Source organism: Sinohyriopsis cumingii, chromosome 10, assembly GCF_028554795.1.
Source record: "Sinohyriopsis cumingii isolate HCF-2022 chromosome 10, ASM2855479v2, whole genome shotgun sequence".
Classification (NCBI taxonomy): Eukaryota; Metazoa; Mollusca; class Bivalvia; order Unionida; family Unionidae; genus Sinohyriopsis; species Sinohyriopsis cumingii.
Genome location: NC_142970.1, coordinates 97,586,666 through 97,595,655, shown reverse-complemented (window position 1 = coordinate 97,595,655; position 8,990 = coordinate 97,586,666). Strand labels below are relative to the sequence as shown.

At 38.1% G+C, this 8,990-nt stretch overlaps 1 protein-coding gene across 1 annotated transcript in view; it reads left to right on the top strand.

Moving 5' to 3' along the window:
• The first annotated feature begins 8,610 nt into the window (after positions 1 to 8,610).
• The window catches only part of LOC149790628 (uncharacterized), a 158,571-nt gene continuing 158,191 nt past the window's right edge, over positions 8,611 to 8,990 (top strand). The window contains exon 1 of the mRNA XM_089972744.1: positions 8,611 to 8,723. The gene's annotated coding sequence lies outside the window, so the exon portion shown is untranslated. The remainder of the gene's footprint in view (positions 8,724 to 8,990) is intronic.

Genomic DNA, 8,990 nt, shown 5'->3' with positions numbered 1-8,990 from the left:
GCGTATAAACACGTTAGGGTTGCGTCGTTTCACTTACGTTTTCGTATCATTCAAAGCAATAGAATTATCGCAGAAGGTTTATAACACCGCTTAGCGAAATAAGACCACTTAAAAAAAATTCTTCTATTGTGGCTCCTTTGTTGTATTCTGCAATATATTGTTTTTGTCATTGTTTTGGGTTTAACGCCATTTCTCAACGCAAGATAGGCTATATGTGGCGGCCAGAATAATGGTGCAGGAAAACCAGAAAACCACGGTAAGTACCACTGACCAACGGGAAGCTGCTAGCAAGTAGGACCGCTAGTGGTTAGAGCGTCCGCCTCGGATGCGGAAGGTCGTGGGTTCGATCCCCGACCGAGTCATACCAGAGACTTACAAAAATGGTACTAACAGCTGCCTCGCTTGGCGTTCAGAATTAAGAGGTTAGTGTTAGGGCTGGTCGGCCTGGTGTCAGAATAATGTGACTGGGTGGGACATCATGCTACATGTCTGCGGCATGATGCCCCAGTGCTAGACATCACTATAAACTGCCACATTGCAGACATCGTATCGATATGACTCAAAAATTGTTAAAGCTACCTTAAAAATCAAAATCACATCACATCACAACACACTAGCAAGTAGGGGCGCCCGCAGAATACTTTTAGGGAAGGGGCACATATGTACTGGTCAGCTATTACGTTTTATGGATGTAGGCCAAAACATGTTTAGCGGGTGAAACCGGGGTGGAGTGGGATGGTCAATTGCCCACCCATCTTCCGTTGCAGGGACGTCATTTCAACTTTTTTCAAGGGGGGGGGGGCAAACTTGATGGGGTGGGGGCAAAACTTGATTGGGGGGAACTTGACGGGCTTGTTAATTTTAATATATAGGCTACAGCAATTTTACTGCACATGCAAAATCGGGGGGGGGGGTCCTCCTCCCCAATGACGTCCCAGCCCCTATGTGCAGCCTCCCATAATATCAAGCTTTCTCACATACCCATACCTGATCATAACGTTTATTTAATGATAAGGGATGACTGGTGTTCATTTATTGATTTACCTTCATTTATGATTTTCATTTTAAATTTATTTTCGATTTTTAAAGCTTTGTTCCTTTATTTTCCCATCCTCGATTACGTGCTCTTTTTGTCCTCTAAATTTCCGGGTCGACTATTAAAGTCTAAATTTGAAAACGTGAATAAATATTATGGAGTTGGTGGTATCTCTTTTACTGTCAAGGTGGGATTATCTGTTATAGTGTAAGATCAAGTTCTAAAGATCTGTTTTTTTTTTCACTGTCATCTTTCTCGTAGTTAGCTACCTTAGTATATATTTCTCATTGTCTCTCGATTGATATATAAAGCAATGGACGAGTTCGCAAAATGAGGGAAGTACAAACGCGCAGTTCTGGTTTCGCTATACTTTCTGACCTATGCGTTGGTCTTAACGCTACATTGTTAATGGCATACCGCCTGCGAGAAAGATCTTTCTCAACAGGCCTGTTTACAGTCCGTTCACCGTGCATACGATGCACCTCAAAATGGTCCCTAGTTGAAAGCAAGCTATGTGTTATAGATAATTCTTTTAACATGTGGTAACAAAGTAGTCGTATTCACATTATATATCCCTACTGATTTAATCCTGACACGAAGCAACAATTAAAAAATGAAAACACATCTTGTTAGCTCTAATTTTAAAACTACTATATAATCGGAGAAACTTAAACTATCCCGGCCATGCTTATAGGAAACCGTACCGTCTTTGCACTATAATTATTGTAATTTATGTTTCAAATAGTATTTTAAATTATATTTTAAAAAATATTAATTTATGAAAACAAACCTACTTACATAATACAATATGAAAATTATTCCAAAAACCAGAATAAAATTTCAACCGATAAAAGGGGTTCACAGACTGAACCGTTCAAACGTCCACTCAGTCCTGTGCTTTTCACGCAAGTATCAATCGGAATTTTCATCGGCCTTCTCCATCAAGCCGAGAAAGAAGCATCGCATGTAATTCGTTGCCATATACTCCGAACTACTTTAGTTCACATTGGACAATATGGCGGCTGAAAGACCAAAGGTCACTGGCAGAGGTTGGGGATGTGGATCTCCCACTCCTTATGGTGCTTTGGTTATCGTTATCTAGGAGATGATCGCCTTCGGTGTTATTGCTTGGATCGAGTAAACAATAAAATAAAATATAACATTAATGAAAGGAATAATGGAGATTTGTGAAGAGATATAGATTAAAACAACATGAGCACCCGCATTTAAAATACAACAATTTAACCAATTACATACACAAACTAAAATTTAACATGTCGTTTTAATGATTCACTTTCTCTCAGAAACAGGGTTACAAAATTCATGCGAAATTCAATTAGCCATTCTGTTACACCGATAGAAAATAAAATTCATCATATCGTCGAGTGACTGGTCGAACTCAAATTGTCGGCAAGTAAGCATCACCTGGTTGCTTCCGGTCTATTCCAATTTACCGTTAGCGATAGGTCTGCGTTGCCGTATGTCTTTTCCTTGTGTCTCTTTTCCTCTAGCATTGTCGGGTCATCGGCCTTCTTGTTATTGATTGCGATCTTTTCCAATGTGTAATACAGGTATGGGGCTATTTTTGTCCTTGAAATTAAATATAATACCAAATCTAAATATGTGTCAGTTTTATTTTCTTCTGGGATCAAACATTATTCCCACTCTTTATTTTACTTCAGATATTGTTTTGTTTCAACAGAACTAAGCTATGGTCAGTTCGCAATCTGATCTGATACATCAACGCGAATTTATGTCTTTGCTAGCGGCTATCACATTCCTAAGTTGAACCATAACATAATAAGACCTCTTAGATAAACCATTACACCCCGCTACGGGATGTAAATTTGCTAGTTGAGTATGTCAGTCGACACACGTTCCTAATGCTAACACCCTAGATTCTTGGTTACAAATAATTCACAACTTAATTACACAAACGAATTAATGAACTTCCGTGTCCTAGCTATGTTCCTTGCTAGTTAGCAATTAATTGCCATACATTTCCAGACATAGAAAACTAAATTATCAGCACACATGATACAAGTGATTTAAGACAGATAATGCATACATATTTTCTGAACTTGAGGAAAGCTGAATCATGAATTTAAACAAATAAATTCGACAAATAAATGCCAACTTACAACAATGCATATTGTATGTGATTGAGACCATAACTTGTGCTTTCCGAGCCTGGCAGAAGAACACATTGTACTCAGATAGTGTGAAGAACTTCTTGCTTTGGCATATAAACTTGGACTGTCTAACACTTCTTTATATGATACTTAAAACATTAACTTTCGTCTGGGAACACACACACACACACACACACACACGCGCGTGTTAAACTTAGCCTATAGGTTTTAATGTTCTCTTACAGACAAAAATGTAACACTCTCATTGAAATCAGAATAGTTCTCTTTAGTCCGCCTTTATTATTTACTATTCTGGAAAAATATCAGTTGATGACACCTGTTTGAAATGGCCCAAGATTTCTCAAAATTTGGCCCTGGTTTGTCTTAGCTTTGTCATTTCCCGATCCATAACCTTACGTTAACATATCTGCCTGACCGTTATCCGACGGACTTTAATTAAAATTCACTTATGCTTCCAACAGAAGTTAGCCATCACAAGCTGCCAAATTATTGAGAGTCTCGCACACAAGTCAGTCTTAATGATTACGTGTCATGCTGACCATGACATAATGTACTGCAAGGTTATCTACAAAAGCTTGCACCATTACAGTCACAACCGGAGTATTCTCGGCCTTTGCTATCTTAACATATATGGTGCACTCCGTCAGAGGCGAATCACCACAGGCATCAAACTGATGTGTATTCCTAGAACTGCCTTGAGACTATTTGACTACCTGTCTGAAATGGCCGAACAACTTTTCGATCTACAAGTACTCATCTTTACGTACACATTCTAATATCTAGTTTCAACGGGCATCGCGTGATTCTTTCGGTGATATTCGTGGGCAAAGGAAAGAACGAAAATACATTTAACATCTATGAAATAACTCACATATATGCATATCTTTACCTTTTATGGGTAGAAAATGTTAAACTTGGAATACTTTACCCAATATTTAAGCAATGCAAACGTCGGCATTACAACCACAGAGCGACGTTGGCCAAACTATTATATTTCCAATGTCTGAATTACAGACGCTGAATAAGGTTTGCTCAGCTAGTACTTCCTAGACGTCGTCAAAGAATGGTCCGACGCTGTCTCGACTTGACAGAAATTGTAATATACACAATTACATCTATGCGAATATCTGGCAACGATGGCTAAGCGCAGGTGTGCTCCATGGGTATGACCTTTATATGGCGTATTGATGCATTTGTATTATTTTAAGAATAATTAATGCAAATTCTCAGCATCATTGACACCTTTGCTAATGTCACTCGGTGAAATGTGATACCCTTCGTCACGCTTTCTGCTAACGCATGCGAACCAAAGACAGTTTTTTTAATTGAAGATTATGTCGTACCGAAGCAATTAAAGTGTCTTGCCCAGATACACACCACAGTGGCTGATTCGGCCTGTTAAGGATATGATTCGAACCCGCATTCGTCTGGTCGTGATTCATGCACGCTGTCCACCTAGCCAATGCGGCTTCTTCAGCTGACCAAAAATATCACCCTCTATGATCTGCCTATATTACTGAATGGAATGCCTGAATGCATTTGAATGATTTTGTACTGAGTGATGCCCTAATCAAGTATTTAAGTTGCGATCCTGAGGCGACACTGGCAAGGATTAAATTCCTTACGTAATATATGATCCAAGCATCTAAGATGACGCTTGCATACAATCCGTTGAATTTCTATATACGATACGAAAGAGAAATGAACACAAACAACACATCTGCATTGGAAAACAGCTAAGTCAATAAGTGTCCAACAAAGAAAATATTTTCTTTAATACAATGAGTCTAGCAAGGACTCCCTCAATCTGATTAAAATCAGATCTCCGCTGTCCTACGTGAAGACAAGTAGGACATTGGAGATCTCATTTTAATCAGACAGGGACTCTGACATTCCAGACTCACATATACACGTAAACAGGAACAGACATCGGAAAATGTGTAGCATGTATTCTGAATATCAAGAAACCGCTCCGATGGCCTAGTGGTTAGAGCGTCAGCCTCAGATGCGGGCGTTCGTGGGTTCTATCCCCGGTCGAGTCATAACAAAGACGTACAAAAATGGTACTAACAGCTGCCTCTCTTGGCGCTCAGCGTTAAGAGGTAAGTGTTAAGACTGGTCGGCCTGGTGTCAGGATAATGTGACTGGGTGGAACATCATGCTTCATGTCTGCGGAATGATGCCCCAGTGCTAGACATCACTATAAACTGTCACACTGCAGACATCGTAGTGATATGACTCAAAAATTGTTAAAGCTACTTTAAATATCCCCCACACACACATTCTGAATATCAAGCGATATTGGTAAAGAAACGTACACGCAGTTTACAAATTGTCAGTTCAAGTATACATACCTACATACATACATACATACAATAAACACATGAATATATACTTATTCAATGTCAACGCTAGGTGGAATTAATAATTAGTATACTTTATTATTTCTTCTTACAAGTTCTGCTTTCAATATATTGCTGTTGTTATTTTTTTAAACTATAATTCAACACAACTGCTTTCCGAATCACGTTTAGGCTTTACATTTATCAATTTGCTACGCTTATATATGACAGGAAAAAAGCAGAAGGCAGTTCTAGAAGTATGGTGTGCGTATGTGTGTGTGTGTGTGTGTGTGTGCGTCTTCGCGCGTGTGCAAAGTCACTGAATTTTCTTGAATTTAATGTAAGTTGCACTCAACAAACTGTGTCCATACATAAAGTTGCATGACTGGGTAACGCCTGAATGCCCTAACAACTGATGTAAACACTTAACTCAACCATAGTTACCGAGGCGTGAAACATTAGAACATCGCAGTGATCCAGTTTCAGCAAGGTTGAGTACTCACCAATACGCATATACTCGCAAAGTTCCACGACATCGACCACCATTGCCCGAACCACTGACTTAGACGCAAAACTTAACTAATGGAGGTCGAACATGCAAACGGTCAAAGAACACTGTAAGTCAAGGGACGAACACTGTATCCAACATCCATATTGCTACTGGGACATAACAATCTGTCAGGTTTTACAGAAATGATATTGATGTAATTGTTTTAAATCCTTGTTGATACTGATCTTACAGTTGTGGCATATTATTACACACACGAATTACTGAATGGATATTTAGATATAAAAATATTTAAAAAAAAACGCGTTGAAAAATCCATTGTTAAGCTGTTTTCGGAAGACTTAGTTTTAGTACCTGAGACAAATTTATATCGTTGGTCAAAACCGTATGTAAGCCCATTAGTGTTAAGATGAGAGAGATAACATGTGCAGTGAATATTCGTGGATGCTGTTGATAATACGTTAATTTGGAATAATTTTTTTATATGAAAGATTCGCGTTTTATTAAGTCTATATATATTTGCAAAAGGTATTGCGAATGTATAGAAAAGTACTGCGTTTTTTCGCAAATGCATAACGACGATTTTGCGAGTATTAGCACTGCTTTGTGAATAAACGGAATAAATTGTTGCCATTAGCAGCAGTACATTTGCGAATAAATGCAGTACCATTGCGTTTATTCGCGATACACATTAGAATATTCGCAATAGCATTATTAAATATTCGCAATAATACTAGGAATATATTCGCAGTGCATATGTATTTTTCTATGTCTCGCTTTGGGATTAAGGGCTTTCGTAAAAATTTATATAATTATTAATACTGAGTACAAGTTTGGATTGTGTGTACTTTTATTTAAGTGAATTTTCCAGGTCCAAAACCGTGATTATATAAGTAATTCCTGACCCCTACACCCCACCACTACGAGTCATTGCCCTGTAGACTTGTAATTGATTTGGTTGTTTGATTAATCAAATGTGATTTGACCGCTCCGGTGTCCGAGTGGATAGAGTGTCCTCCTCGCATGCGAGAGGTTGCGGGTTCTAACCCCGGCCGAGTCATACCAAAGACTTATAAAAAATGATAATAGCAGTTGCCTCGCTAGGCTTTCATCATTAAAAGGTTCGTGTGAAGAGTGTTTGGCCAGGTATCAGGACAATGTGCCCTGTTGGGATATGATACTACATGTCTGCGGCATGATGCCACAGTGCTAGACATCCCTGTAAACTGTCATACTGCAGACATGGTAGCGATATGACTGAAAAAGTGTTAAAGCTACGTTAAAAATCCACCTCCCACTTAAATTTGATTTCTAACTAAAAGACATTAAGTGTGTATTTTAAGATCAAAGTGATACTGTAAAAGCTAAACAGTTTTGTTCCTGTTAAATAACCCCACTATTATCAACACACCAATCCGGCAAGTCAAATAAATAGATTGATTGTTACTTACATCCCTCCTCGTTTAAAAATAAGCGCGTAACAATAGAAACGTTCTCCAAGAGTACGTTTTCTTTACAGTTCTATAGTTAGAATTATGCACTGGAAACGCTTAACATGCAGAAGCCGCCATCGCCAGTGGTTCCATCACACAAACCCCATGCCCATTGCCTACTTGTTTATGCGCCCCCCCCCCCCCCGAGATATTTTTGGACGTAACTCTTTTTTTTTTCATATCCCTTTGATTTAGAAAATAACGCTTTTATGGCTGAAAATTTCCTAAAATTTTTAACGTCGATCATTTGATAATTGAGCATGTAATTTTGTTTTAAACGATGTAATTAGCTCTTGCTTTGAACAACGCATTGATAGAGTACATATGTAAAAACTAATAATCACTACAGGTTAATTGGCAACGCTTCAGTGCTTTTAAGGTTTTGAGGAAACGGTACAAGCTATTATGAGTAATTTTGCGGTATCGGTAAACGTCCGTCTCGTGACGTCGCCTTTTCTGTCTTTCAACTTTCTCTAGTTTTAATAACCAAATGAGGACGGACAAATAAAACAAGTGGTGCAAAAATAAAAAATTTTAGAGTTGTTTTTGACCCGTAAAGAAAAGCCCGGGTCGTTCCTTTTGAGTGGAAATTAATAAACATGGACAAGCATGGGTCATGCTCATTTACTTTTGGGGGGGAAGAAAGAATACAACGTGGTGTAATGCCATGAGCATTTCCTGCATTGATTATCGTGGATTAATTTTCCTTGGTAATTATGTATGCTTTTAAGATTTATATGATATACAGATCGTAGTGTATGCCCTTTTATCATTGATGCTCTTACAAATTTGACGATATTTAATTTAGCCTTGAAAACTTTACCTCCCTCACTATATGAATATCAAGCTAATGATCTCTAGAGATTATAGCAATTCGATTTTACTCCCTGTTGTATTAGCTTTAATTTTGTCGCAACATCCATTAGACATAAATCACGAATGTTTGCCAAAGATCAATCCTTTAGATAGAATATGATGAAGTTCAAAATATACCTTGCTATTTAGTAAGTGCTTCCAAAGATAGCTGGCATTTTTATCGCAATTCGTAACGATTTGTCGTGGGAGACGAACGGAACAGCCAACACTTGGCTATAGCACGTTTCTAGTCCTTTTACTGTGCCCATCTTCTTTCATTGGAAAATTTTACTAAATTTTGGAGCAAATTTAGCGGATTTTTACAACGCCTGATAGGTAAATATCCCAAATATTATTTAGCTAAGTGTCAGTACAATCTGTTTGGAGGGTTTTGAGAATTTAGTTCGAATTGTTGGAATGTCTTTGTTAGGTTCATGACATCGGTTTATCGGTCATAAACTTCGGTACATGTATCAGCGTACCACATACATCATTTGATTAAAAAAGTATATATTCAGTATCATATGAAACGTCACTGAAGTATATGTTTAATCAGTATACACTAAGCTTTATTTCTGCACCATAAATTATTAAAGACTCGTA